We start from the raw sequence: 24,383 nt of genomic DNA, 5'->3' as shown, positions 1-24,383 counted from the left end.
TGGCGAAATTTTCGGGTATTTGGGATTTTGTGAAAAACCTACTTTTGCACACTAGTCCTAGGTCTTTTGCCCGATCTGGCCCAAACCAGTGCAGAAAGATTCTCTGGAGTCTGACTGTCCGTCCAGATCGGAAAAAAAGTGGGAATTTCGATTCAGCTTGGCGGCGGCAGGCCGAAACCTACGGGCTGGGCGAGGCGGGGTCTGCTAGAACGGCTATAGCTCTTGGACGGAACGAGACAATTTCACCCAAGCCGGTACACCCGTGCACGGGCTCAGTCTGGGGTCAGGCGAGAAAGGACGCGGTGAATGGCCACCTAGTGGCGCTTTAAAATGAAAAAGCAACAACATGAGAGCGGCTATAGGCGAACGTATGTCGCGTGCTTTTTCACAGCACGCGCACGAGACAGTCGTACCATACGACAGAAAACCTCCATCCGAACAACTTTGCCTTTGGGACCACTGCTGTCAATCAACTCGTCCGTTGAATATCAAAGTTTGTGGGAAAAACCACATTCGGCAAACCGGTCGCAGGTTTCGACAACCTCGATGAAACCAAACGCAGTTCAGTTCTCTGAACTCTCCGGGTCACTGGCTGACACAGCAGAAAGAGACAGAAACATAACAAAACTGGTGCAACTTCACCCTTTGGGGCAGTGGGCGGCGCCACAAGCGTCAAGAACCGCACGCTTTTTCCCTCCACGCTATCTGCTTTTAACCAGTGTGTACAGGGGAGAGCGCGAACGCAGTCCCCCACTACCATAAATTACGCAGTCGAGATTCCCACATTTGGGGAATTCGCAGGGGTCAGCACAACCGGAGTGCAATGGCCGAGCCTCGCCCTGGGTGAACCACCTTCCTGATCATGGTGTCTCCCCTGCCAGGTAAGTATGAGTTGCCTGGCCTCCAGGCAGAGGCGCCCTATCCCCCTTCGCCATCCTCAAACACGGTGACCTTCCCCTCCCCCAAGAAAAGGAAGGACGGGGCACCTTCCATTGCTTGACTGCTGCGTGCGTGCGTGCGTGACCTTGATTTGAATCAGGTGTCCCTAATCCATCCAACACAAACCCCTGATTCGACTCATCAGCTCGTTGGTAAAGACTCTCAAATAAGAGGGACATCAAAAAACGTGCTGTGACGGTGATGAGTCAGCCGGCCGGCAACCGACGCTTTTGTTCTTCTTTTTTCCCTATGCTCATATGACCGCAGCTTGCTGCTTTCTCTGTGGCACGGTCATCGTTGCGTCACCTCATCGTCATTCTGTATGCGCTTCCTGCGTATTTCTGTATTCTCTGACAAAATTCCAGTGGTGTTGTTGGTTCTTCTATTAGTCACAACAATTCGCAGTCCCCAAAAAGGGGAAGCACACCGTTCCTGGAGGCACTGCAATACCAGGTCGATGCGTGGAGTGGACGGAGCAAGCCCCGGTTCCGGCTCCATGTGCCAAAAATCAATTTAATATGCAGTCCCCGGATAGGGGACGTATCAGATATTAAACTGATAAGAACAGATACTACACTTGATCTTAGCCAAAAGGCCGAGAAGCGATGACACAATGACGCAGCGACAGGGGAGCCGGCAAAGGCGACGCCCATCTGGGAAGCGGTGAGGGGGGGAGGGTTGGCAAAGGCCTTACGTCGTAGAGACCTGAAACTTTGAGGGATGGTACTAGCCACTCGCTCTACAACATCACCAAGGCTGGCCCCCCGATGGGCCCGGCACGAAATGGCTCGTAGCTCCCAAACCGCACGCCGCAGAACCAAGTGTCTTATATCATCGGAATCCTTGGCTCGAGCCGAGCGAGACGCATGCCTCGGATTCGAAGGTTGCGCTGGCGAAATTTTCGGGTATTTGGGATTTTGTGAAAAACCTACTTTTGCACACTAGTCCTAGGTCTTTTGCCCGATCTGGCCCAAACCAGTGCAGAAAGATTCTCTGGAGTCTGACTGTCCGTCCAGATCGGAAAAAAAGTGGGAATTTCGATTCAGCTTGGCGGCGGCAGGCCGAAACCTACGGGCTGGGCGAGGCGGGGTCTGCTAGAACGGCTATAGCTCTTGGACGGAACGAGACAATTTCACCCAAGCCGGTACACCCGTGCACGGGCTCAGTCTGGGGTCAGGCGAGAAAGGACGCGGTGAATGGCCACCTAGTGGCGCTTTAAAATGAAAAAGCAACAACATGAGAGCGGCTATAGGCGAACGTATGTCGCGTGCTTTTTCACAGCACGCGCACGAGACAGTCGTACCATACGACAGAAAACCTCCATCCGAACAACTTTGCCTTTGGGACCACTGCTGTCAATCAACTCGTCCGTTGAATATCAAAGTTTGTGGGAAAAACCACATTCGGCAAACCGGTCGCAGGTTTCGACAACCTCGATGAAAACAAACGCAGTTCAGTTCTCTGAACTCTCCGGGTCACTGGCTGACACAGCAGAAAGAGACAGAAACATAACAAAACTGGTGCAACTTCACCCTTTGGGGCAGTGGGCGGCGCCACAAGCGTCAAGAACCGCACGCTTTTTCCCTCCACGCTATCTGCTTTTAACCAGTGTGTACAGGGGAGAGCGCGAACGCAGTCCCCCACTACCATAAATTACGCAGTCGAGATTCCCACATTTGGGGAATTCGCAGGGGTCAGCACAACCGGAGTGCAATGGCCGAGCCTCGCCCTGGGTGAACCACCTTCCTGATCATGGTGTCTCCCCTGCCAGGTAAGTATGAGTTGCCTGGCCTCCAGGCAGAGGCGCCCTATCCCCCTTCGCCATCCTCAAACACGGTGACCTTCCCCTCCCCCAAGAAAAGGAAGGACGGGGCACCTTCCATTGCTTGACTGCTGCGTGCGTGCGTGCGTGACCTTGATTTGAATCAGGTGTCCCTAATCCATCCAACACAAACCCCTGATTCGACTCATCAGCTCGTTGGTAAAGACTCTCAAATAAGAGGGACATCAAAAAACGTGCTGTGACGGTGATGAGTCAGCCGGCCGGCAACCGACGCTTTTGTTCTTCTTTTTTCCCTATGCTCATATGACCGCAGCTTGCTGCTTTCTCTGTGGCACGGTCATCGTTGCGTCACCTCATCGTCATTCTGTATGCGCTTCCTGCGTATTTCTGTATTCTCTGACAAAATTCCAGTGGTGTTGTTGGTTCTTCTATTAGTCACAACAATTCGCAGTCCCCAAAAAGGGGAAGCACACCGTTCCTGGAGGCACTGCAATACCAGGTCGATGCGTGGAGTGGACGGAGCAAGCCCCGGTTCCGGCTCCATGTGCCAAAAATCAATTTAATATGCAGTCCCCGGATAGGGGACGTATCAGATATTAAACTGATAAGAACAGATACTACACTTGATCTTAGCCAAAAGGCCGAGAAGCGATGACACAATGACGCAGCGGCAGGGGAGCCGGCAAAGGCGACGCCCATCTGGGAAGCGGTGAGGGGGGGAGGGTTGGCAAAGGCCTTACGTCGTAGAGACCTGAAACTTTGAGGGATGGTACTAGCCACTCGCTCTACAACATCACCAAGGCTGGCCCCCCGATGGGCCCGGCACGAAATGGCTCGTAGCTCCCAAACCGCACGCCGCAGAACCAAGTGTCTTATATCATCAGAATCCTTGGCTCGAGCCGAGCGAGACGCATGCCTCGGATTCGAAGGTTGCGCTGGCGAAATTTTCGGGTATTTGGGATTTTGTGAAAAACCTACTTTTGCACACTAGTCCTAGGTCTTTTGCCCGATCTGGCCCAAACCAGTGCAGAAAGATTCTCTGGAGTCTGACTGTCCGTCCAGATCGGAAAAAAAGTGGGAATTTCGATTCAGCTTGGCGGCGGCAGGCCGAAACCTACGGGCTGGGCGAGGCGGGGTCTGCTAGAACGGCTATAGCTCTTGGACGGAACGAGACAATTTCACCCAAGCCGGTACACCCGTGCACGGGCTCAGTCTGGGGTCAGGCGAGAAAGGACGCGGTGAATGGCCACCTAGTGGCGCTTTAAAATGAAAAAGCAACAACATGAGAGCGGCTATAGGCGAACGTATGTCGCGTGCTTTTTCACAGCACGCGCACGAGACAGTCGTACCATACGACAGAAAACCTCCATCCGAACAACTTTGCCTTTGGGACCACTGCTGTCAATCAACTCGTCCGTTGAATATCAAAGTTTGTGGGAAAAACCACATTCGGCAAACCGGTCGCAGGTTTCGACAACCTCGATGAAAACAAACGCAGTTCAGTTCTCTGAACTCTCCGGGTCACTGGCTGACACAGCAGAAAGAGACAGAAACATAACAAAACTGGTGCAACTTCACCCTTTGGGGCAGTGGGCGGCGCCACAAGCGTCAAGAACCGCACGCTTTTTCCCTCCACGCTATCTGCTTTTAACCAGTGTGTACAGGGGAGAGCGCGAACGCAGTCCCCCACTACCATAAATTACGCAGTCGAGATTCCCACATTTGGGGAATTCGCAGGGGTCAGCACAACCGGAGTGCAATGGCCGAGCCTCGCCCTGGGTGAACCACCTTCCTGATCATGGTGTCTCCCCTGCCAGGTAAGTATGAGTTGCCTGGCCTCCAGGCAGAGGCGCCCTATCCCCCTTCGCCATCCTCAAACACGGTGACCTTCCCCTCCCCCAAGAAAAGGAAGGACGGGGCACCTTCCATTGCTTGACTGCTGCGTGCGTGCGTGCGTGACCTTGATTTGAATCAGGTGTCCCTAATCCATCCAACACAAACCCCTGATTCGACTCATCAGCTCGTTGGTAAAGACTCTCAAATAAGAGGGACATCAAAAAACGTGCTGTGACGGTGATGAGTCAGCCGGCCGGCAACCGACGCTTTTGTTCTTCTTTTTTCCCTATGCTCATATGACCGCAGCTTGCTGCTTTCTCTGTGGCACGGTCATCGTTGCGTCACCTCATCGTCATTCTGTATGCGCTTCCTGCGTATTTCTGTATTCTCTGACAAAATTCCAGTGGTGTTGTTGGTTCTTCTATTAGTCACAACAATTCGCAGTCCCCAAAAAGGGGAAGCACACCGTTCCTGGAGGCACTGCAATACCAGGTCGATGCGTGGAGTGGACGGAGCAAGCCCCGGTTCCGGCTCCATGTGCCAAAAATCAATTTAATATGCAGTCCCCGGATAGGGGACGTATCAGATATTAAACTGATAAGAACAGATACTACACTTGATCTTAGCCAAAAGGCCGAGAAGCGATGACACAATGACGCAGCGGCAGGGGAGCCGGCAAAGGCGACGCCCATCTGGGAAGCGGTGAGGGGGGGAGGGTTGGCAAAGGCCTTACGTCGTAGAGACCTGAAACTTTGAGGGATGGTACTAGCCACTCGCTCTACAACATCACCAAGGCTGGCCCCCCGATGGGCCCGGCACGAAATGGCTCGTAGCTCCCAAACCGCACGCCGCAGAACCAAGTGTCTTATATCATCGGAATCCTTGGCTCGAGCCGAGCGAGACGCATGCCTCGGATTCGAAGGTTGCGCTGGCGAAATTTTCGGGTATTTGGGATTTTGTGAAAAACCTACTTTTGCACACTAGTCCTAGGTCTTTTGCCCGATCTGGCCCAAACCAGTGCAGAAAGATTCTCTGGAGTCTGACTGTCCGTCCAGATCGGAAAAAAAGTGGGAATTTCGATTCAGCTTGGCGGCGGCAGGCCGAAACCTACGGGCTGGGCGAGGCGGGGTCTGCTAGAACGGCTATAGCTCTTGGACGGAACGAGACAATTTCACCCAAGCCGGTACACCCGTGCACGGGCTCAGTCTGGGGTCAGGCGAGAAAGGACGCGGTGAATGGCCACCTAGTGGCGCTTTAAAATGAAAAAGCAACAACATGAGAGCGGCTATAGGCGAACGTATGTCGCGTGCTTTTTCACAGCACGCGCACGAGACAGTCGTACCATACGACAGAAAACCTCCATCCGAACAACTTTGCCTTTGGGACCACTGCTGTCAATCAACTCGTCCGTTGAATATCAAAGTTTGTGGGAAAAACCACATTCGGCAAACCGGTCGCAGGTTTCGACAACCTCGATGAAAACAAACGCAGTTCAGTTCTCTGAACTCTCCGGGTCACTGGCTGACACAGCAGAAAGAGACAGAAACATAACAAAACTGGTGCAACTTCACCCTTTGGGGCAGTGGGCGGCGCCACAAGCGTCAAGAACCGCACGCTTTTTCCCTCCACGCTATCTGCTTTTAACCAGTGTGTACAGGGGAGAGCGCGAACGCAGTCCCCCACTACCATAAATTACGCAGTCGAGATTCCCACATTTGGGGAATTCGCAGGGGTCAGCACAACCGGAGTGCAATGGCCGAGCCTCGCCCTGGGTGAACCACCTTCCTGATCATGGTGTCTCCCCTGCCAGGTAAGTATGAGTTGCCTGGCCTCCAGGCAGAGGCGCCCTATCCCCCTTCGCCATCCTCAAACACGGTGACCTTCCCCTCCCCCAAGAAAAGGAAGGACGGGGCACCTTCCATTGCTTGACTGCTGCGTGCGTGCGTGCGTGACCTTGATTTGAATCAGGTGTCCCTAATCCATCCAACACAAACCCCTGATTCGACTCATCAGCTCGTTGGTAAAGACTCTCAAATAAGAGGGACATCAAAAAACGTGCTGTGACGGTGATGAGTCAGCCGGCCGGCAACCGACGCTTTTGTTCTTCTTTTTTCCCTATGCTCATATGACCGCAGCTTGCTGCTTTCTCTGTGGCACGGTCATCATTGCGTCACCTCATCGTCATTCTGTATGCGCTTCCTGCGTATTTCTGTATTCTCTGACAAAAAAAATTCCAGTGGTGTTGTTGGTTCTTCTATTAGTCACAACAATTCGCAGTCCCCAAAAAGGGGAAGCACACCGTTCCTGGAGGCACTGCAATACCAGGTCGATGCGTGGAGTGGACGGAGCAAGCCCCGGTTCCGGCTCCATGTGCCAAAAATCAATTTAATATGCAGTCCCCGGATAGGGGACGTATCAGATATTAAACTGATAAGAACAGATACTACACTTGATCTTAGCCAAAAGGCCGAGAAGCGATGACACAATGACGCAGCGACAGGGGAGCCGGCAAAGGCGACGCCCATCTGGGAAGCGGTGAGGGGGGGAGGGTTGGCAAAGGCCTTACGTCGTAGAGACCTGAAACTTTGAGGGATGGTACTAGCCACTCGCTCTACAACATCACCAAGGCTGGCCCCCCGATGGGCCCGGCACGAAATGGCTCGTAGCTCCCAAACCGCACGCCGCAGAACCAAGTGTCTTATATCATCGGAATCCTTGGCTCGAGCCGAGCGAGACGCATGCCTCGGATTCGAAGGTTGCGCTGGCGAAATTTTCGGGTATTTGGGATTTTGTGAAAAACCTACTTTTGCACACTAGTCCTAGGTCTTTTGCCCGATCTGGCCCAAACCAGTGCAGAAAGATTCTCTGGAGTCTGACTGTCCGTCCAGATCGGAAAAAAAGTGGGAATTTCGATTCAGCTTGGCGGCGGCAGGCCGAAACCTACGGGCTGGGCGAGGCGGGGTCTGCTAGAACGGCTATAGCTCTTGGACGGAACGAGACAATTTCACCCAAGCCGGTACACCCGTGCACGGGCTCAGTCTGGGGTCAGGCGAGAAAGGACGCGGTGAATGGCCACCTAGTGGCGCTTTAAAATGAAAAAGCAACAACATGAGAGCGGCTATAGGCGAACGTATGTCGCGTGCTTTTTCACAGCACGCGCACGAGACAGTCGTACCATACGACAGAAAACCTCCATCCGAACAACTTTGCCTTTGGGACCACTGCTGTCAATCAACTCGTCCGTTGAATATCAAAGTTTGTGGGAAAAACCACATTCGGCAAACCGGTCGCAGGTTTCGACAACCTCGATGAAAACAAACGCAGTTCAGTTCTCTGAACTCTCCGGGTCACTGGCTGACACAGCAGAAAGAGACAGAAACATAACAAAACTGGTGCAACTTCACCCTTTGGGGCAGTGGGCGGCGCCACAAGCGTCAAGAACCGCACGCTTTTTCCCTCCACGCTATCTGCTTTTAACCAGTGTGTACAGGGGAGAGCGCGAACGCAGTCCCCCACTACCATAAATTACGCAGTCGAGATTCCCACATTTGGGGAATTCGCAGGGGTCAGCACAACCGGAGTGCAATGGCCGAGCCTCGCCCTGGGTGAACCACCTTCCTGATCATGGTGTCTCCCCTGCCAGGTAAGTATGAGTTGCCTGGCCTCCAGGCAGAGGCGCCCTATCCCCCTTCGCCATCCTCAAACACGGTGACCTTCCCCTCCCCCAAGAAAAGGAAGGACGGGGCACCTTCCATTGCTTGACTGCTGCGTGCGTGCGTGCGTGACCTTGATTTGAATCAGGTGTCCCTAATCCATCCAACACAAACCCCTGATTCGACTCATCAGCTCGTTGGTAAAGACTCTCAAATAAGAGGGACATCAAAAAACGTGCTGTGACGGTGATGAGTCAGCCGGCCGGCAACCGACGCTTTTGTTCTTCTTTTTTCCCTATGCTCATATGACCGCAGCTTGCTGCTTTCTCTGTGGCACGGTCATCGTTGCGTCACCTCATCGTCATTCTGTATGCGCTTCCTGCGTATTTCTGTATTCTCTGACAAAATTCCAGTGGTGTTGTTGGTTCTTCTATTAGTCACAACAATTCGCAGTCCCCAAAAAGGGGAAGCACACCGTTCCTGGAGGCACTGCAATACCAGGTCGATGCGTGGAGTGGACGGAGCAAGCCCCGGTTCCGGCTCCATGTGCCAAAAATCAATTTAATATGCAGTCCCCGGATAGGGGACGTATCAGATATTAAACTGATAAGAACAGATACTACACTTGATCTTAGCCAAAAGGCCGAGAAGCGATGACACAATGACGCAGCGACAGGGGAGCCGGCAAAGGCGACGCCCATCTGGGAAGCGGTGAGGGGGGGAGGGTTGGCAAAGGCCTTACGTCGTAGAGACCTGAAACTTTGAGGGATGGTACTAGCCACTCGCTCTACAACATCACCAAGGCTGGCCCCCCGATGGGCCCGGCACGAAATGGCTCGTAGCTCCCAAACCGCACGCCGCAGAACCAAGTGTCTTATATCATCGGAATCCTTGGCTCGAGCCGAGCGAGACGCATGCCTCGGATTCGAAGGTTGCGCTGGCGAAATTTTCGGGTATTTGGGATTTTGTGAAAAACCTACTTTTGCACACTAGTCCTAGGTCTTTTGCCCGATCTGGCCCAAACCAGTGCAGAAAGATTCTCTGGAGTCTGACTGTCCGTCCAGATCGGAAAAAAAGTGGGAATTTCGATTCAGCTTGGCGGCGGCAGGCCGAAACCTACGGGCTGGGCGAGGCGGGGTCTGCTAGAACGGCTATAGCTCTTGGACGGAACGAGACAATTTCACCCAAGCCGGTACACCCGTGCACGGGCTCAGTCTGGGGTCAGGCGAGAAAGGACGCGGTGAATGGCCACCTAGTGGCGCTTTAAAATGAAAAAGCAACAACATGAGAGCGGCTATAGGCGAACGTATGTCGCGTGCTTTTTCACAGCACGCGCACGAGACAGTCGTACCATACGACAGAAAACCTCCATCCGAACAACTTTGCCTTTGGGACCACTGCTGTCAATCAACTCGTCCGTTGAATATCAAAGTTTGTGGGAAAAACCACATTCGGCAAACCGGTCGCAGGTTTCGACAACCTCGATGAAAACAAACGCAGTTCAGTTCTCTGAACTCTCCGGGTCACTGGCTGACACAGCAGAAAGAGACAGAAACATAACAAAACTGGTGCAACTTCACCCTTTGGGGCAGTGGGCGGCGCCACAAGCGTCAAGAACCGCACGCTTTTTCCCTCCACGCTATCTGCTTTTAACCAGTGTGTACAGGGGAGAGCGCGAACGCAGTCCCCCACTACCATAAATTACGCAGTCGAGATTCCCACATTTGGGGAATTCGCAGGGGTCAGCACAACCGGAGTGCAATGGCCGAGCCTCGCCCTGGGTGAACCACCTTCCTGATCATGGTGTCTCCCCTGCCAGGTAAGTATGAGTTGCCTGGCCTCCAGGCAGAGGCGCCCTATCCCCCTTCGCCATCCTCAAACACGGTGACCTTCCCCTCCCCCAAGAAAAGGAAGGACGGGGCACCTTCCATTGCTTGACTGCTGCGTGCGTGCGTGCGTGACCTTGATTTGAATCAGGTGTCCCTAATCCATCCAACACAAACCCCTGATTCGACTCATCAGCTCGTTGGTAAAGACTCTCAAATAAGAGGGACATCAAAAAACGTGCTGTGACGGTGATGAGTCAGCCGGCCGGCAACCGACGCTTTTGTTCTTCTTTTTTCCCTATGCTCATATGACCGCAGCTTGCTGCTTTCTCTGTGGCACGGTCATCGTTGCGTCACCTCATCGTCATTCTGTATGCGCTTCCTGCGTATTTCTGTATTCTCTGACAAAAAAAATTCCAGTGGTGTTGTTGGTTCTTCTATTAGTCACAACAATTCGCAGTCCCCAAAAAGGGGAAGCACACCGTTCCTGGAGGCACTGCAATACCAGGTCGATGCGTGGAGTGGACGGAGCAAGCCCCGGTTCCGGCTCCATGTGCCAAAAATCAATTTAATATGCAGTCCCCGGATAGGGGACGTATCAGATATTAAACTGATAAGAACAGATACTACACTTGATCTTAGCCAAAAGGCCGAGAAGCGATGACACAATGACGCAGCGGCAGGGGAGCCGGCAAAGGCGACGCCCATCTGGGAAGCGGTGAGGGGGGGAGGGTTGGCAAAGGCCTTACGTCGTAGAGACCTGAAACTTTGAGGGATGGTACTAGCCACTCGCTCTACAACATCACCAAGGCTGGCCCCCCGATGGGCCCGGCACGAAATGGCTCGTAGCTCCCAAACCGCACGCCGCAGAACCAAGTGTCTTATATCATCAGAATCCTTGGCTCGAGCCGAGCGAGACGCATGCCTCGGATTCGAAGGTTGCGCTGGCGAAATTTTCGGGTATTTGGGATTTTGTGAAAAACCTACTTTTGCACACTAGTCCTAGGTCTTTTGCCCGATCTGGCCCAAACCAGTGCAGAAAGATTCTCTGGAGTCTGACTGTCCGTCCAGATCGGAAAAAAAGTGGGAATTTCGATTCAGCTTGGCGGCGGCAGGCCGAAACCTACGGGCTGGGCGAGGCGGGGTCTGCTAGAACGGCTATAGCTCTTGGACGGAACGAGACAATTTCACCCAAGCCGGTACACCCGTGCACGGGCTCAGTCTGGGGTCAGGCGAGAAAGGACGCGGTGAATGGCCACCTAGTGGCGCTTTAAAATGAAAAAGCAACAACATGAGAGCGGCTATAGGCGAACGTATGTCGCGTGCTTTTTCACAGCACGCGCACGAGACAGTCGTACCATACGACAGAAAACCTCCATCCGAACAACTTTGCCTTTGGGACCACTGCTGTCAATCAACTCGTCCGTTGAATATCAAAGTTTGTGGGAAAAACCACATTCGGCAAACCGGTCGCAGGTTTCGACAACCTCGATGAAAACAAACGCAGTTCAGTTCTCTGAACTCTCCGGGTCACTGGCTGACACAGCAGAAAGAGACAGAAACATAACAAAACTGGTGCAACTTCACCCTTTGGGGCAGTGGGCGGCGCCACAAGCGTCAAGAACCGCACGCTTTTTCCCTCCACGCTATCTGCTTTTAACCAGTGTGTACAGGGGAGAGCGCGAACGCAGTCCCCCACTACCATAAATTATGCAGTCGAGATTCCCACATTTGGGGAATTCGCAGGGGTCAGCACAACCGGAGTGCAATGGCCGAGCCTCGCCCTGGGTGAACCACCTTCCTGATCATGGTGTCTCCCCTGCCAGGTAAGTATGAGTTGCCTGGCCTCCAGGCAGAGGCGCCCTATCCCCCTTCGCCATCCTCAAACACGGTGACCTTCCCCTCCCCCAAGAAAAGGAAGGACGGGGCACCTTCCATTGCTTGACTGCTGCGTGCGTGCGTGCGTGACCTTGATTTGAATCAGGTGTCCCTAATCCATCCAACACAAACCCCTGATTCGACTCATCAGCTCGTTGGTAAAGACTCTCAAATAAGAGGGACATCAAAAAACGTGCTGTGACGGTGATGAGTCAGCCGGCCGGCAACCGACGCTTTTGTTCTTCTTTTTTCCCTATGCTCATATGACCGCAGCTTGCTGCTTTCTCTGTGGCACGGTCATCATTGCGTCACCTCATCGTCATTCTGTATGCGCTTCCTGCGTATTTCTGTATTCTCTGACAAAAAAAATTCCAGTGGTGTTGTTGGTTCTTCTATTAGTCACAACAATTCGCAGTCCCCAAAAAGGGGAAGCACACCGTTCCTGGAGGCACTGCAATACCAGGTCGATGCGTGGAGTGGACGGAGCAAGCCCCGGTTCCGGCTCCATGTGCCAAAAATCAATTTAATATGCAGTCCCCGGATAGGGGACGTATCAGATATTAAACTGATAAGAACAGATACTACACTTGATCTTAGCCAAAAGGCCGAGAAGCGATGACACAATGACGCAGCGACAGGGGAGCCGGCAAAGGCGACGCCCATCTGGGAAGCGGTGAGGGGGGGAGGGTTGGCAAAGGCCTTACGTCGTAGAGACCTGAAACTTTGAGGGATGGTACTAGCCACTCGCTCTACAACATCACCAAGGCTGGCCCCCCGATGGGCCCGGCACGAAATGGCTCGTAGCTCCCAAACCGCACGCCGCAGAACCAAGTGTCTTATATCATCGGAATCCTTGGCTCGAGCCGAGCGAGACGCATGCCTCGGATTCGAAGGTTGCGCTGGCGAAATTTTCGGGTATTTGGGATTTTGTGAAAAACCTACTTTTGCACACTAGTCCTAGGTCTTTTGCCCGATCTGGCCCAAACCAGTGCAGAAAGATTCTCTGGAGTCTGACTGTCCGTCCAGATCGGAAAAAAAGTGGGAATTTCGATTCAGCTTGGCGGCGGCAGGCCGAAACCTACGGGCTGGGCGAGGCGGGGTCTGCTAGAACGGCTATAGCTCTTGGACGGAACGAGACAATTTCACCCAAGCCGGTACACCCGTGCACGGGCTCAGTCTGGGGTCAGGCGAGAAAGGACGCGGTGAATGGCCACCTAGTGGCGCTTTAAAATGAAAAAGCAACAACATGAGAGCGGCTATAGGCGAACGTATGTCGCGTGCTTTTTCACAGCACGCGCACGAGACAGTCGTACCATACGACAGAAAACCTCCATCCGAACAACTTTGCCTTTGGGACCACTGCTGTCAATCAACTCGTCCGTTGAATATCAAAGTTTGTGGGAAAAACCACATTCGGCAAACCGGTCGCAGGTTTCGACAACCTCGATGAAAACAAACGCAGTTCAGTTCTCTGAACTCTCCGGGTCACTGGCTGACACAGCAGAAAGAGACAGAAACATAACAAAACTGGTGCAACTTCACCCTTTGGGGCAGTGGGCGGCGCCACAAGCGTCAAGAACCGCACGCTTTTTCCCTCCACGCTATCTGCTTTTAACCAGTGTGTACAGGGGAGAGCGCGAACGCAGTCCCCCACTACCATAAATTACGCAGTCGAGATTCCCACATTTGGGGAATTCGCAGGGGTCAGCACAACCGGAGTGCAATGGCCGAGCCTCGCCCTGGGTGAACCACCTTCCTGATCATGGTGTCTCCCCTGCCAGGTAAGTATGAGTTGCCTGGCCTCCAGGCAGAGGCGCCCTATCCCCCTTCGCCATCCTCAAACACGGTGACCTTCCCCTCCCCCAAGAAAAGGAAGGACGGGGCACCTTCCATTGCTTGACTGCTGCGTGCGTGCGTGCGTGACCTTGATTTGAATCAGGTGTCCCTAATCCATCCAACACAAACCCCTGATTCGACTCATCAGCTCGTTGGTAAAGACTCTCAAATAAGAGGGACATCAAAAAACGTGCTGTGACGGTGATGAGTCAGCCGGCCGGCAACCGACGCTTTTGTTCTTCTTTTTTCCCTATGCTCATATGACCGCAGCTTGCTGCTTTCTCTGTGGCACGGTCATCGTTGCGTCACCTCATCGTCATTCTGTATGCGCTTCCTGCGTATTTCTGTATTCTCTGACAAAATTCCAGTGGTGTTGTTGGTTCTTCTATTAGTCACAACAATTCGCAGTCCCCAAAAAGGGGAAGCACACCGTTCCTGGAGGCACTGCAATACCAGGTCGATGCGTGGAGTGGACGGAGCAAGCCCCGGTTCCGGCTCCATGTGCCAAAAATCAATTTAATATGCAGTCCCCGGATAGGGGACGTATCAGATATTAAACTGATAAGAACAGATACTACACTTGATCTTAGCCAAAAGGCCGAGAAGCGATGACACAATGACGCAGCGGCAGGGGAGCCGGCAAAGGCGACGCCCATCTGGGAAGCGGTGAGGGGGGGAGGGTTGGCAAAGGCCTTACGTCGTAGAGACCTGAAACTTTGAGGGATGGTACTAGCCACTCGCTCTACAACATCACCAAGGCTGGCCCCCCGATGGGCCCGGCACGAAATGGCTCGTAGCTCCCAAACCGCACGCCGCAGAACCAAGTGTCTTATATCATCAGAATCCTTGGCTCGAGCCGAGCGAGACGCATGCCTCGGATTCGAAGGTTGCGCTGGCGAAATTTTCGGGTATTTGGGATTTTGTGAAAAACCTACTTTTGCACACTAGTCCTAGGTCTTTTGCCCGATCTGGCCCAAACCAGTGCAGAAAGATTCTCTGGAGTCTGACTGTCCGTCCAGATCGGAAAAAAAGTGGGAATTTCGATTCAGCTTGGCGGCGGCAGGCCGAAACCTACGGGCTGGGCGAGGCGGGGTCTGCTAGAACGGCTATAGCTCTTGGACGGAACGAGACAATTTCACCCAAGCCGGTACACCCGTGCACGGGCTCAGTCTGGGGTCAGGCGAGAAAGGACGCGGTGAATGGCCACCTAGTGGCGCTTTAAAATGAAAAAGCAACAACATGAGAGCGGCTATAGGCGAACGTATGTCGCGTGCTTTTTCACAGCACGCGCACGAGACAGTCGTACCATACGACAGAAAACCTCCATCCGAACAACTTTGCCTTTGGGACCACTGCTGTCAATCAACTCGTCCGTTGAATATCAAAGTTTGTGGGAAAAACCACATTCGGCAAACCGGTCGCAGGTTTCGACAACCTCGATGAAAACAAACGCAGTTCAGTTCTCTGAACTCTCCGGGTCACTGGCTGACACAGCAGAAAGAGACAGAAACATAACAAAACTGGTGCAACTTCACCCTTTGGGGCAGTGGGCGGCGCCACAAGCGTCAAGAACCGCACGCTTTTTCCCTCCACGCTATCTGCTTTTAACCAGTGTGTACAGGGGAGAGCGCGAACGCAGTCCCCCACTACCATAAATTACGCAGTCGAGATTCCCACATTTGGGGAATTCGCAGGGGTCAGCACAACCGGAGTGCAATGGCCGAGCCTCGCCCTGGGTGAACCACCTTCCTGATCATGGTGTCTCCCCTGCCAGGTAAGTATGAGTTGCCTGGCCTCCAGGCAGAGGCGCCCTATCCCCCTTCGCCATCCTCAAACACGGTGACCTTCCCCTCCCCCAAGAAAAGGAAGGACGGGGCACCTTCCATTGCTTGACTGCTGCGTGCGTGCGTGCGTGACCTTGATTTGAATCAGGTGTCCCTAATCCATCCAACACAAACCCCTGATTCGACTCATCAGCTCGTTGGTAAAGACTCTCAAATAAGAGGGACATCAAAAAACGTGCTGTGACGGTGATGAGTCAGCCGGCCGGCAACCGACGCTTTTGTTCTTCTTTTTTCCCTATGCTCATATGACCGCAGCTTGCTGCTTTCTCTGTGGCACGGTCATCGTTGCGTCACCTCATCGTCATTCTGTATGCGCTTCCTGCGTATTTCTGTATTCTCTGACAAAATTCCAGTGGTGTTGTTGGTTCTTCTATTAGTCACAACAATTCGCAGTCCCCAAAAAGGGGAAGCACACCGTTCCTGGAGGCACTGCAATACCAGGTCGATGCGTGGAGTGGACGGAGCAAGCCCCGGTTCCGGCTCCATGTGCCAAAAATCAATTTAATATGCAGTCCCCGGATAGGGGACGTATCAGATATTAAACTGATAAGAACAGATACTACACTTGATCTTAGCCAAAAGGCCGAGAAGCGATGACACAATGACGCAGCGGCAGGGGAGCCGGCAAAGGCGACGCCCATCTGGGAAGCGGTGAGGGGGGGAGGGTTGGCAAAGGCCTTACGTCGTAGAGACCTGAAACTTTGAGGGATGGTACTAGCCACTCGCTCTACAACATCACCAAGGCTGGCCCCCCGATGGGCCCGGCACGAAATGGCTCGTAGCTCCCAAACCGCACGCCGCAGAACCAAGTGTCTTATATCATCAGAATCCTTGGCTCGAGCCGAGCGAGACGCATGCCTCGGATTCGAAGGTTGCGCTGGCGAAATTTTCGGGTATTTGGGATTTTGTGAAAAACCTACTTTTGCACACTAGTCCTAGGTCTTTTGCCCGATCTGGCCCAAACCAGTGCAGAAAGATTCTCTGGAGTCTGACTGTCCGTCCAGATCGGAAAAAAAGTGGGAATTTCGATTCAGCTTGGCGGCGGCAGGCCGAAACCTACGGGCTGGGCGAGGCGGGGTCTGCTAGAACGGCTATAGCTCTTGGACGGAACGAGACAATTTCACCCAAGCCGGTACACCCGTGCACGGGCTCAGTCTGGGGTCAGGCGAGAAAGGACGCGGTGAATGGCCACCTAGTGGCGCTTTAAAATGAAAAAGCAACAACATGAGAGCGGCTATAGGCGAACGTATGTCGCGTGCTTTTTCACAGCACGCGCACGAGACAGTCGTACCATACGACAGAAAACCTCCATCCGAACAACTTTGCCTTTGGGACCACTGCTGTCAATCAACTCGTCCGTTGAATATCAAAGTTTGTGGGAAAAACCACATTCGGCAAACCGGTCGCAGGTTTCGACAACCTCGATGAAAACAAACGCAGTTCAGTTCTCTGAACTCTCCGGGTCACTGGCTGACACAGCAGAAAGAGACAGAAACATAACAAAACTGGTGCAACTTCACCCTTTGGGGCAGTGGGCGGCGCCACAAGCGTCAAGAACCGCACGCTTTTTCCCTCCACGCTATCTGCTTTTAACCAGTGTGTACAGGGGAGAGCGCGAACGCAGTCCCCCACTACCATAAATTATGCAGTCGAGATTCCCACATTTGGGGAATTCGCAGGGGTCAGCACAACCGGAGTGCAATGGCCGAGACTCGCCCTGGGTGAACCACCTTCCTGATCATGGTGTCTCCCCTGCCAGGTAAGTATGAGTTGCCTGGCCTCCAGGCAGAGGCGCCCTATCCCCCTTCGCCATCCTCAAACACGGTGACCTTCCCCTCCCCCAAGAAAAGGAAGGACGGGGCACCTTCCATTGCTTGACTGCTGCGTGCGTGCGTGACCTTGATTTGAATCAGGTGTCCCTAATCCATCCAACACAAACCCCTGATTCGACTCATCAGCTCGTTGGTAAAGACTCTCAAATAAGAGGGACATCAAAAAACGTGCTGTGACGGTGATGAGTCAGCCGGCCGGCAACCGACGCTTTTGTTCTTCTTTTTTCCCTATGCTCATATGACCGCAGCTTGCTGCTTTCTCTGTGGCACGGTCATCGTTGCGTCACCTCATCGTCATTCTGTATGCGCTTCCTGCGTATTTCTGTATTCTCTGACAAAAAAAATTCCAGTGGTGTTGTTGGTTCTTCTATTAGTCACAACAATTCGCAGTCCCCAAAAAGGGGAAGCACACCGTTCCTGGAGGCACTGCAATACCAGGTCGATGCGTGGAGTGGACGGAGCAAGCCCCGGTTCCGGCTCCATGTGCCAAAAATCAATTTAATATGCAGTCCCCGGATAGGGGACGTATCAGATATTAAACTGATAAGAACAGATACTACACTTGATCTTAGCCAAAAGGCCGAGAAGCGATGACACAATGACGCAGCGGCAGGGGAGCCGGCAAAGGCGACGCCCATCTGGGAAGCGGTGAGGGGGGGAGGGTTGGCAAAGGCCTTACGTCGTAGAGACCTGAAACTTTGAGGGATGGTACTAGCCACTCGCTCTACAACATCACCAAGGCTGGCCCCCCGATGGGCCCGGCACGAAATGGCTCGTAGCTCCCAAACCGCACGCCGCAGAACCAAGTGTCTTATATCATCGGAATCCTTGGCTCGAGCCGAGCGAGACGCATGCCTCGGATTCGAAGGTTGCGCTGGCGAAATTTTCGGGTATTTGGGATTTTGTGAAAAACCTACTTTTGCACACTAGTCCTAGGTCTTTTGCCCGATCTGGCCCAAACCAGTGCAGAAAGATTCTCTGGAGTCTGACTGTCCGTCCAGATCGGAAAAAAAGTGGGAATTTCGATTCAGCTTGGCGGCGGCAGGCCGAAACCTACGGGCTGGGCGAGGCGGGGTCTGCTAGAACGGCTATAGCTCTTGGACGGAACGAGACAATTTCACCCAAGCCGGTACACCCGTGCACGGGCTCAGTCTGGGGTCAGGCGAGAAAGGACGCGGTGAATGGCCACCTAGTGGCGCTTTAAAATGAAAAAGCAACAACATGAGAGCGGCTATAGGCGAACGTATGTCGCGTGCTTTTTCACAGCACGCGCACGAGACAGTCGTACCATACGACAGAAAACCTCCATCCGAACAACTTTGCCTTTGGGACCACTGCTGTCAATCAACTCGTCCGTTGAATATCAAAGTTTGTGGGAAAAACCACATTCGGCAAACCGGTCGCAGGTTTCGACAACCTCGATGAAAACAAACGCAGTTCAGTTCTCTGAACTCTCCGGGTCACTGGCTGACACAGCAGAAAGAGACAGAAACATAACAAAACTGGTGCAACTTCACCCTTTGGGGCAGTGGGCGGCGCCACAAGCGTCAAGAACCGCACGCTTTTTCCCTCCACGCTATCTGCTTTTAACCAGTGTGTACAGGGGAGAGCGCGAACGCAGTCCCCCACTACCATAAATTACGCAGTCGAGATTCCCACATTTGGGGAATTCGCAGGGGTCAGCACAACCGGAGTGCAATGGCCGAGCCTCGCCCTGGGTGAACCACCTTCCTGATCATGGTGTCTCCCCTGCCAGGTAAGTATGAGTTGCCTGGCCTCCAGGCAGAGGCGCCCTATCCCCCTTCGCCATCCTCAAACACGGTGACCTTCCCCTCCCCCAAGAAAAGGAAGGACGGGGCACCTTCCATTGCTTGACTGCTGCGTGCGTGCGTGCGTGACCTTGATTTGAATCAGGTGTCCCTAATCCATCCAACACAAACCCCTGATTCGACTCATCAGCTCGTTGGTAAAGACTCTCAAATAAGAGGGACATCAAAAAACGTGCTGTGACGGTGATGAGTCAGCCGGCCGGCAACCGACGCTTTTGTTCTTCTTTTTTCCCTATGCTCATATGACCGCAGCTTGCTGCTTTCTCTGTGGCACGGTCATCGTTGCGTCACCTCATCGTCATTCTGTATGCGCTTCCTGCGTATTTCTGTATTCTCTGACAAAATTCCAGTGGTGTTGTTGGTTCTTCTATTAGTCACAACAATTCGCAGTCCCCAAAAAGGGGAAGCACACCGTTCCTGGAGGCACTGCAATACCAGGTCGATGCGTGGAGTGGACGGAGCAAGCCCCGGTTCCGGCTCCATGTGCCAAAAATCAATTTAATATGCAGTCCCCGGATAGGGGACGTATCAGATATTAAACTGATAAGAACAGATACTACACTTGATCTTAGCCAAAAGGCCGAGAAGCGATGACACAATGACGCAGCGGCAGGGGAGCCGGCAAAGGCGACGCCCATCTGGGAAGCGGTGAGGGGGGGAGGGTTGGCAAAGGCCTTACGTCGTAGAGACCTGAAACTTTGAGGGATGGTACTAGCCACTCGCTCTACAACATCACCAAGGCTGGCCCCCCGATGGGCCCGGCACGAAATGGCTCGTAGCTCCCAAACCGCACGCCGCAGAACCAAGTGTCTTATATCATCAGAATCCTTGGCTCGAGCCGAGCGAGACGCATGCCTCGGATTCGAAGGTTGCGCTGGCGAAATTTTCGGGTATTTGGGATTTTGTGAAAAACCTACTTTTGCACACTAGTCCTAGGTCTTTTGCCCGATCTGGCCCAAACCAGTGCAGAAAGATTCTCTGGAGTCTGACTGTCCGTCCAGATCGGAAAAAAAGTGGGAATTTCGATTCAGCTTGGCGGCGGCAGGCCGAAACCTACGGGCTGGGCGAGGCGGGGTCTGCTAGAACGGCTATAGCTCTTGGACGGAACGAGACAATTTCACCCAAGCCGGTACACCCGTGCACGGGCTCAGTCTGGGGTCAGGCGAGAAAGGACGCGGTGAATGGCCACCTAGTGGCGCTTTAAAATGAAAAAGCAACAACATGAGAGCGGCTATAGGCGAACGTATGTCGCGTGCTTTTTCACAGCACGCGCACGAGACAGTCGTACCATACGACAGAAAACCTCCATCCGAACAACTTTGCCTTTGGGACCACTGCTGTCAATCAACTCGTCCGTTGAATATCAAAGTTTGTGGGAAAAACCACATTCGGCAAACCGGTCGCAGGTTTCGACAACCTCGATGAAAACAAACGCAGTTCAGTTCTCTGAACTCTCCGGGTCACTGGCTGACACAGCAGAAAGAGACAGAAACATAACAAAACTGGTGCAACTTCACCCTTTGGGGCAGTGGGCGGCGCCACAAGCGTCAAGAACCGCACGCTTTTTCCCTCCACGCTATCTGCTTTTAACCAGTGTGTACAGGGGAGAGCGCGAACGCAGTCCCCCACTACCATAAATTATGCAGTCGAGATTCCCACATTTGGGGAATTCGCAGGGGTCAGCACAACCGGAGTGCAATGGCCGAGCCTCGCCCTGGGTGAACCACCTTCCTGATCATGGTGTCTCCCCTGCCAGGTAAGTATGAGTTGCCTGGCCTCCAGGCAGAGGCGCCCTATCCCCCTTCGCCATCCTCAAACACGGTGACCTTCCCCTCCCCCAAGAAAAGGAAGGACGGGGCACCTTCCATTGCTTGACTGCTGCGTGCGTGCGTGACCTTGATTTGAATCAGGTGTCCCTAATCCATCCAACACAAACCCCTGATTCGACTCATCAGCTCGTTGGTAAAGACTCTCAAATAAGAGGGACATCAAAAAACGTGCTGTGACGGTGATGAGTCAGCCGGCCGGCAACCGACGCTTTTGTTCTTCTTTTTTCCCTATGCTCATATGACCGCAGCTTGCTGCTTTCTCTGTGGCACGGTCATCGTTGCGTCACCTCATCGTCATTCTGTATGCGCTTCCTGCATATTTCTGTATTCTCTGACAAAATTCCAGTGGTGTTGTTGGTTCTTCTATTAGTCACAACAATTCGCAGTCCCCAAAAAGGGGAAGCACACCGTTCCTGGAGGCACTGCAATACCAGGTCGATGCGTGGAGTGGACGGAGCAAGCCCCGGTTCCGGCTCCATGTGCCAAAAATCAATTTAATATGCAGTCCCCGGATAGGGGACGTATCAGATATTAAACTGATAAGAACAGATACTACACTTGATCTTAGCCAAAAGGCCGAGAAGCGATGACACAATGACGCAGCGGCAGGGGAGCCGGCAAAGGCGACGCCCATCTGGGAAGCGGTGAGGGGGGGAGGGTTGGCAAAGGCCTTACGTCGTAGAGACCTGAAACTTTGAGGGATGGTACTAGCCACTCGCTCTACAACATCACCAAGGCTGGCTCCCCGATGGGCCCGGCACGAAATGGCTCGTAGCTCCCAAACCGCACGCCGCAGAACCAAGTGTCTTATATCATCGGAATCCTTGGCTCGAGCCGAGCGAGACGCATGCCTCGGATTCGAAGGTTGCGCTGGCGAAATTTTCGGGTATTTGGGATTTTGTGAAAAACCTACTTTTGCACACTAGTCCTAGGTCTTTTGCCCGATCTGGCCCAAACCAGTGCAGAAAGATTCTCTGGAGTCTGACTGTCCGTCCAGATCGGAAAAAAAGTGGGAATTTCGATTCAGCTTGGCGGCGGCAGGCCGAAACCTACGGGCTGGGCGAGGCGGGGTCTGCTAGAACGGCTATAGCTCTTGGACGGAACGAGACAATTTCACCCAAGCCGGTACACCCGTGCACGGGCTCAGTCTGGGGTCAGGCGAGAAAGGACGCGGTGAATGGCCACCTAGTGGCGCTTTAAAATGAAAAAGCAACAACATGAGAGCGGCTATAGGCGAACGTATGTCGCGTGCTTTTTCACAGCACGCGCACGAGACAGTCGTACCATACGACAGAAAACCTCCATCCGAACAACTTTGCCTTTGGGACCACTGCTGTCAATCAACTCGTCCGTTGAATATCAAAGTTTGTGGGAAAAACCACATTCGGCAAACCGGTCGCAGGTTTCGACAACCTCGATGAAAACAAACGCAGTTCAGTTCTCTGAACTCTCCGGGTCACTGGCTGACACAGCAGAAAGAGACAGAAACATAACAAAACTGGTGCAACTTCACCCTTTGGGGCAGTGGGCGGCGCCACAAGCGTCAAGAACCGCACGCTTTTTCCCTCCACGCTATCTGCTTTTAACCAGTGTGTACAGGGGAGAGCGCGAACGCAGTCCCCCACTACCATAAATTACGCAGTCGAGATTCCCACATTTGGGGAATTCGCAGGGGTCAGCACAACCGGAGTGCAATGGCCGAGCCTCGCCCTGGGTGAACCACCTTCCTGATCATGGTGTCTCCCCTGCCAGGTAAGTATGAGTTGCCTGGCCTCCAGGCAGAGGCGCCCTATCCCCCTTCGCCATCCTCAAACACGGTGACCTTCCCCTCCCCCAAGAAAAGGAAGGACGGGGCACCTTCCATTGCTTGACTGCTGCGTGCGTGCGTGCGTGACCTTGATTTGAATCAGGTGTCCCTAATCCATCCAACACAAACCCCTGATTCGACTCATCAGCTCGTTGGTAAAGACTCTCAAATAAGAGGGACATCAAAAAACGTGCTGTGACGGTGATGAGTCAGCCGGCCGGCAACCGACGCTTTTGTTCTTCTTTTTTCCCTATGCTCATATGACCGCAGCTTGCTGCTTTCTCTGTGGCACGGTCATCGTTGCGTCACCTCATCGTCATTCTGTATGCGCTTCCTGCGTATTTCTGTATTCTCTGACAAAAAAAATTCCAGTGGTGTTGTTGGTTCTTCTATTAGTCACAACAATTCGCAGTCCCCAAAAAGGGGAAGCACACCGTTCCTGGAGGCACTGCAATACCAGGTCGATGCGTGGAGTGGACGGAGCAAGCCCCGGTTCCGGCTCCATGTGCCAAAAATCAATTTAATATGCAGTCCCCGGATAGGGGACGTATCAGATATTAAACTGATAAGAACAGATACTACACTTGATCTTAGCCAAAAGGCCGAGAAGCGATGACACAATGACGCAGCGGCAGGGGAGCCGGCAAAGGCGACGCCCATCTGGGAAGCGGTGAGGGGGGGAGGGTTGGCAAAGGCCTTACGTCGTAGAGACCTGAAACTTTGAGGGATGGTACTAGCCACTCGCTCTACAACATCACCAAGGCTGGCCCCCCGATGGGCCCGGCACGAAATGGCTCGTAGCTCCCAAACCGCACGCCGCAGAACCAAGTGTCTTATATCATCGGAATCCTTGGCTCGAGCCGAGCGAGACGCATGCCTCGGATTCGAAGGTTGCGCTGGCGAAATTTTCGGGTATTTGGGATTTTGTGAAAAACCTACTTTTGCACACTAGTCCTAGGTCTTTTGCCCGATCTGGCCCAAACCAGTGCAGAAAGATTCTCTGGAGTCTGACTGTCCGTCCAGATCGGAAAAAAAGTGGGAATTTCGATTCAGCTTGGCGGCGGCAGGCCGAAACCTACGGGCTGGGCGAGGCGGGGTCTGCTAGAACGGCTATAGCTCTTGGACGGAACGAGACAATTTCACCCAAGCCGGTACACCCGTGCACGGGCTCAGTCTGGGGTCAGGCGAGAAAGGACGCGGTGAATGGCCACCTAGTGGCGCTTTAAAATGAAAAAGCAACAACATGAGAGCGGCTATAGGCGAACGTATGTCGCGTGCTTTTTCACAGCACGCGCACGAGACAGTCGTACCATACGACAGAAAACCTCCATCCGAACAACTTTGCCTTTGGGACCACTGCTGTCAATCAACTCGTCCGTTGAATATCAAAGTTTGTGGGAAAAACCACATTCGGCAAACCGGTCGCAGGTTTCGACAACCTCGATGAAAACAAACGCAGTTCAGTTCTCTGAACTCTCCGGGTCACTGGCT

The 24,383-nt window shown here is 53.2% G+C and overlaps 26 non-coding genes across 26 annotated transcripts; all 26 read right to left on the bottom strand.

The window, feature by feature from the left end:
* Positions 1-725: 725 nt before the first annotated feature.
* Positions 726-889, bottom strand: LOC137079682 (U1 spliceosomal RNA). Its single transcript, XR_010905627.1, has one exon. It is a non-coding gene; the product is annotated as a U1 spliceosomal RNA (small nuclear RNA).
* A 466-nt stretch (positions 890-1,355) lies between these two features.
* On the bottom strand, positions 1,356-1,546 carry LOC137079849 (U2 spliceosomal RNA). Its single transcript, XR_010905782.1, has one exon. It is a non-coding gene; the product is annotated as a U2 spliceosomal RNA (small nuclear RNA).
* A 1,008-nt stretch (positions 1,547-2,554) lies between these two features.
* On the bottom strand, positions 2,555-2,718 carry LOC137079681 (U1 spliceosomal RNA). Its single transcript, XR_010905626.1, has one exon. It is a non-coding gene; the product is annotated as a U1 spliceosomal RNA (small nuclear RNA).
* A 466-nt stretch (positions 2,719-3,184) lies between these two features.
* On the bottom strand, positions 3,185-3,375 carry LOC137079848 (U2 spliceosomal RNA). Its single transcript, XR_010905781.1, has one exon. It is a non-coding gene; the product is annotated as a U2 spliceosomal RNA (small nuclear RNA).
* Positions 3,376-4,383: 1,008 nt separating this feature from the next.
* On the bottom strand, positions 4,384-4,547 carry LOC137079679 (U1 spliceosomal RNA). The gene has a single exon (XR_010905624.1). It is a non-coding gene; the product is annotated as a U1 spliceosomal RNA (small nuclear RNA).
* A 466-nt stretch (positions 4,548-5,013) lies between these two features.
* Positions 5,014-5,204, bottom strand: LOC137079847 (U2 spliceosomal RNA). The gene has a single exon (XR_010905780.1). It is a non-coding gene; the product is annotated as a U2 spliceosomal RNA (small nuclear RNA).
* Positions 5,205-6,212: 1,008 nt separating this feature from the next.
* Positions 6,213-6,376, bottom strand: LOC137079678 (U1 spliceosomal RNA). The gene has a single exon (XR_010905623.1). It is a non-coding gene; the product is annotated as a U1 spliceosomal RNA (small nuclear RNA).
* Positions 6,377-6,846: 470 nt separating this feature from the next.
* Positions 6,847-7,037, bottom strand: LOC137079846 (U2 spliceosomal RNA). Its single transcript, XR_010905779.1, has one exon. It is a non-coding gene; the product is annotated as a U2 spliceosomal RNA (small nuclear RNA).
* Positions 7,038-8,045: 1,008 nt separating this feature from the next.
* On the bottom strand, positions 8,046-8,209 carry LOC137079677 (U1 spliceosomal RNA). The gene has a single exon (XR_010905622.1). It is a non-coding gene; the product is annotated as a U1 spliceosomal RNA (small nuclear RNA).
* A 466-nt stretch (positions 8,210-8,675) lies between these two features.
* On the bottom strand, positions 8,676-8,866 carry LOC137079845 (U2 spliceosomal RNA). Its single transcript, XR_010905778.1, has one exon. It is a non-coding gene; the product is annotated as a U2 spliceosomal RNA (small nuclear RNA).
* A 1,008-nt stretch (positions 8,867-9,874) lies between these two features.
* Positions 9,875-10,038, bottom strand: LOC137079676 (U1 spliceosomal RNA). Its single transcript, XR_010905621.1, has one exon. It is a non-coding gene; the product is annotated as a U1 spliceosomal RNA (small nuclear RNA).
* A 470-nt stretch (positions 10,039-10,508) lies between these two features.
* LOC137079843 (U2 spliceosomal RNA) lies at positions 10,509-10,699 on the bottom strand. The gene has a single exon (XR_010905776.1). It is a non-coding gene; the product is annotated as a U2 spliceosomal RNA (small nuclear RNA).
* A 1,008-nt stretch (positions 10,700-11,707) lies between these two features.
* LOC137080372 (U1 spliceosomal RNA) lies at positions 11,708-11,871 on the bottom strand. The gene has a single exon (XR_010906224.1). It is a non-coding gene; the product is annotated as a U1 spliceosomal RNA (small nuclear RNA).
* Positions 11,872-12,341: 470 nt separating this feature from the next.
* On the bottom strand, positions 12,342-12,532 carry LOC137079842 (U2 spliceosomal RNA). The gene has a single exon (XR_010905775.1). It is a non-coding gene; the product is annotated as a U2 spliceosomal RNA (small nuclear RNA).
* Positions 12,533-13,540: 1,008 nt separating this feature from the next.
* LOC137079675 (U1 spliceosomal RNA) lies at positions 13,541-13,704 on the bottom strand. The gene has a single exon (XR_010905620.1). It is a non-coding gene; the product is annotated as a U1 spliceosomal RNA (small nuclear RNA).
* A 466-nt stretch (positions 13,705-14,170) lies between these two features.
* Positions 14,171-14,361, bottom strand: LOC137079840 (U2 spliceosomal RNA). Its single transcript, XR_010905774.1, has one exon. It is a non-coding gene; the product is annotated as a U2 spliceosomal RNA (small nuclear RNA).
* Positions 14,362-15,369: 1,008 nt separating this feature from the next.
* On the bottom strand, positions 15,370-15,533 carry LOC137079674 (U1 spliceosomal RNA). The gene has a single exon (XR_010905619.1). It is a non-coding gene; the product is annotated as a U1 spliceosomal RNA (small nuclear RNA).
* A 466-nt stretch (positions 15,534-15,999) lies between these two features.
* On the bottom strand, positions 16,000-16,190 carry LOC137079839 (U2 spliceosomal RNA). The gene has a single exon (XR_010905773.1). It is a non-coding gene; the product is annotated as a U2 spliceosomal RNA (small nuclear RNA).
* A 1,008-nt stretch (positions 16,191-17,198) lies between these two features.
* LOC137079739 (U1 spliceosomal RNA) lies at positions 17,199-17,362 on the bottom strand. Its single transcript, XR_010905681.1, has one exon. It is a non-coding gene; the product is annotated as a U1 spliceosomal RNA (small nuclear RNA).
* A 466-nt stretch (positions 17,363-17,828) lies between these two features.
* On the bottom strand, positions 17,829-18,019 carry LOC137079838 (U2 spliceosomal RNA). The gene has a single exon (XR_010905772.1). It is a non-coding gene; the product is annotated as a U2 spliceosomal RNA (small nuclear RNA).
* A 1,008-nt stretch (positions 18,020-19,027) lies between these two features.
* On the bottom strand, positions 19,028-19,191 carry LOC137079673 (U1 spliceosomal RNA). Its single transcript, XR_010905618.1, has one exon. It is a non-coding gene; the product is annotated as a U1 spliceosomal RNA (small nuclear RNA).
* A 466-nt stretch (positions 19,192-19,657) lies between these two features.
* LOC137079837 (U2 spliceosomal RNA) lies at positions 19,658-19,848 on the bottom strand. The gene has a single exon (XR_010905771.1). It is a non-coding gene; the product is annotated as a U2 spliceosomal RNA (small nuclear RNA).
* Positions 19,849-20,856: 1,008 nt separating this feature from the next.
* LOC137080371 (U1 spliceosomal RNA) lies at positions 20,857-21,020 on the bottom strand. The gene has a single exon (XR_010906223.1). It is a non-coding gene; the product is annotated as a U1 spliceosomal RNA (small nuclear RNA).
* Positions 21,021-21,482: 462 nt separating this feature from the next.
* On the bottom strand, positions 21,483-21,673 carry LOC137079836 (U2 spliceosomal RNA). The gene has a single exon (XR_010905770.1). It is a non-coding gene; the product is annotated as a U2 spliceosomal RNA (small nuclear RNA).
* A 1,008-nt stretch (positions 21,674-22,681) lies between these two features.
* On the bottom strand, positions 22,682-22,845 carry LOC137079671 (U1 spliceosomal RNA). Its single transcript, XR_010905617.1, has one exon. It is a non-coding gene; the product is annotated as a U1 spliceosomal RNA (small nuclear RNA).
* Positions 22,846-23,315: 470 nt separating this feature from the next.
* On the bottom strand, positions 23,316-23,506 carry LOC137079835 (U2 spliceosomal RNA). Its single transcript, XR_010905769.1, has one exon. It is a non-coding gene; the product is annotated as a U2 spliceosomal RNA (small nuclear RNA).
* Between the last annotated feature and the right edge of the window lie 877 nt (positions 23,507-24,383).

The sequence above is a fragment of the Pseudorasbora parva genome, chromosome 6 (assembly GCF_024679245.1).
Source record: "Pseudorasbora parva isolate DD20220531a chromosome 6, ASM2467924v1, whole genome shotgun sequence".
Taxonomy (NCBI): Eukaryota; Metazoa; Chordata; class Actinopteri; order Cypriniformes; family Gobionidae; genus Pseudorasbora; species Pseudorasbora parva.
Note: the sequence above shows the minus strand (reverse complement) of the source record. Positions and strands in the feature narration are given on the sequence as shown.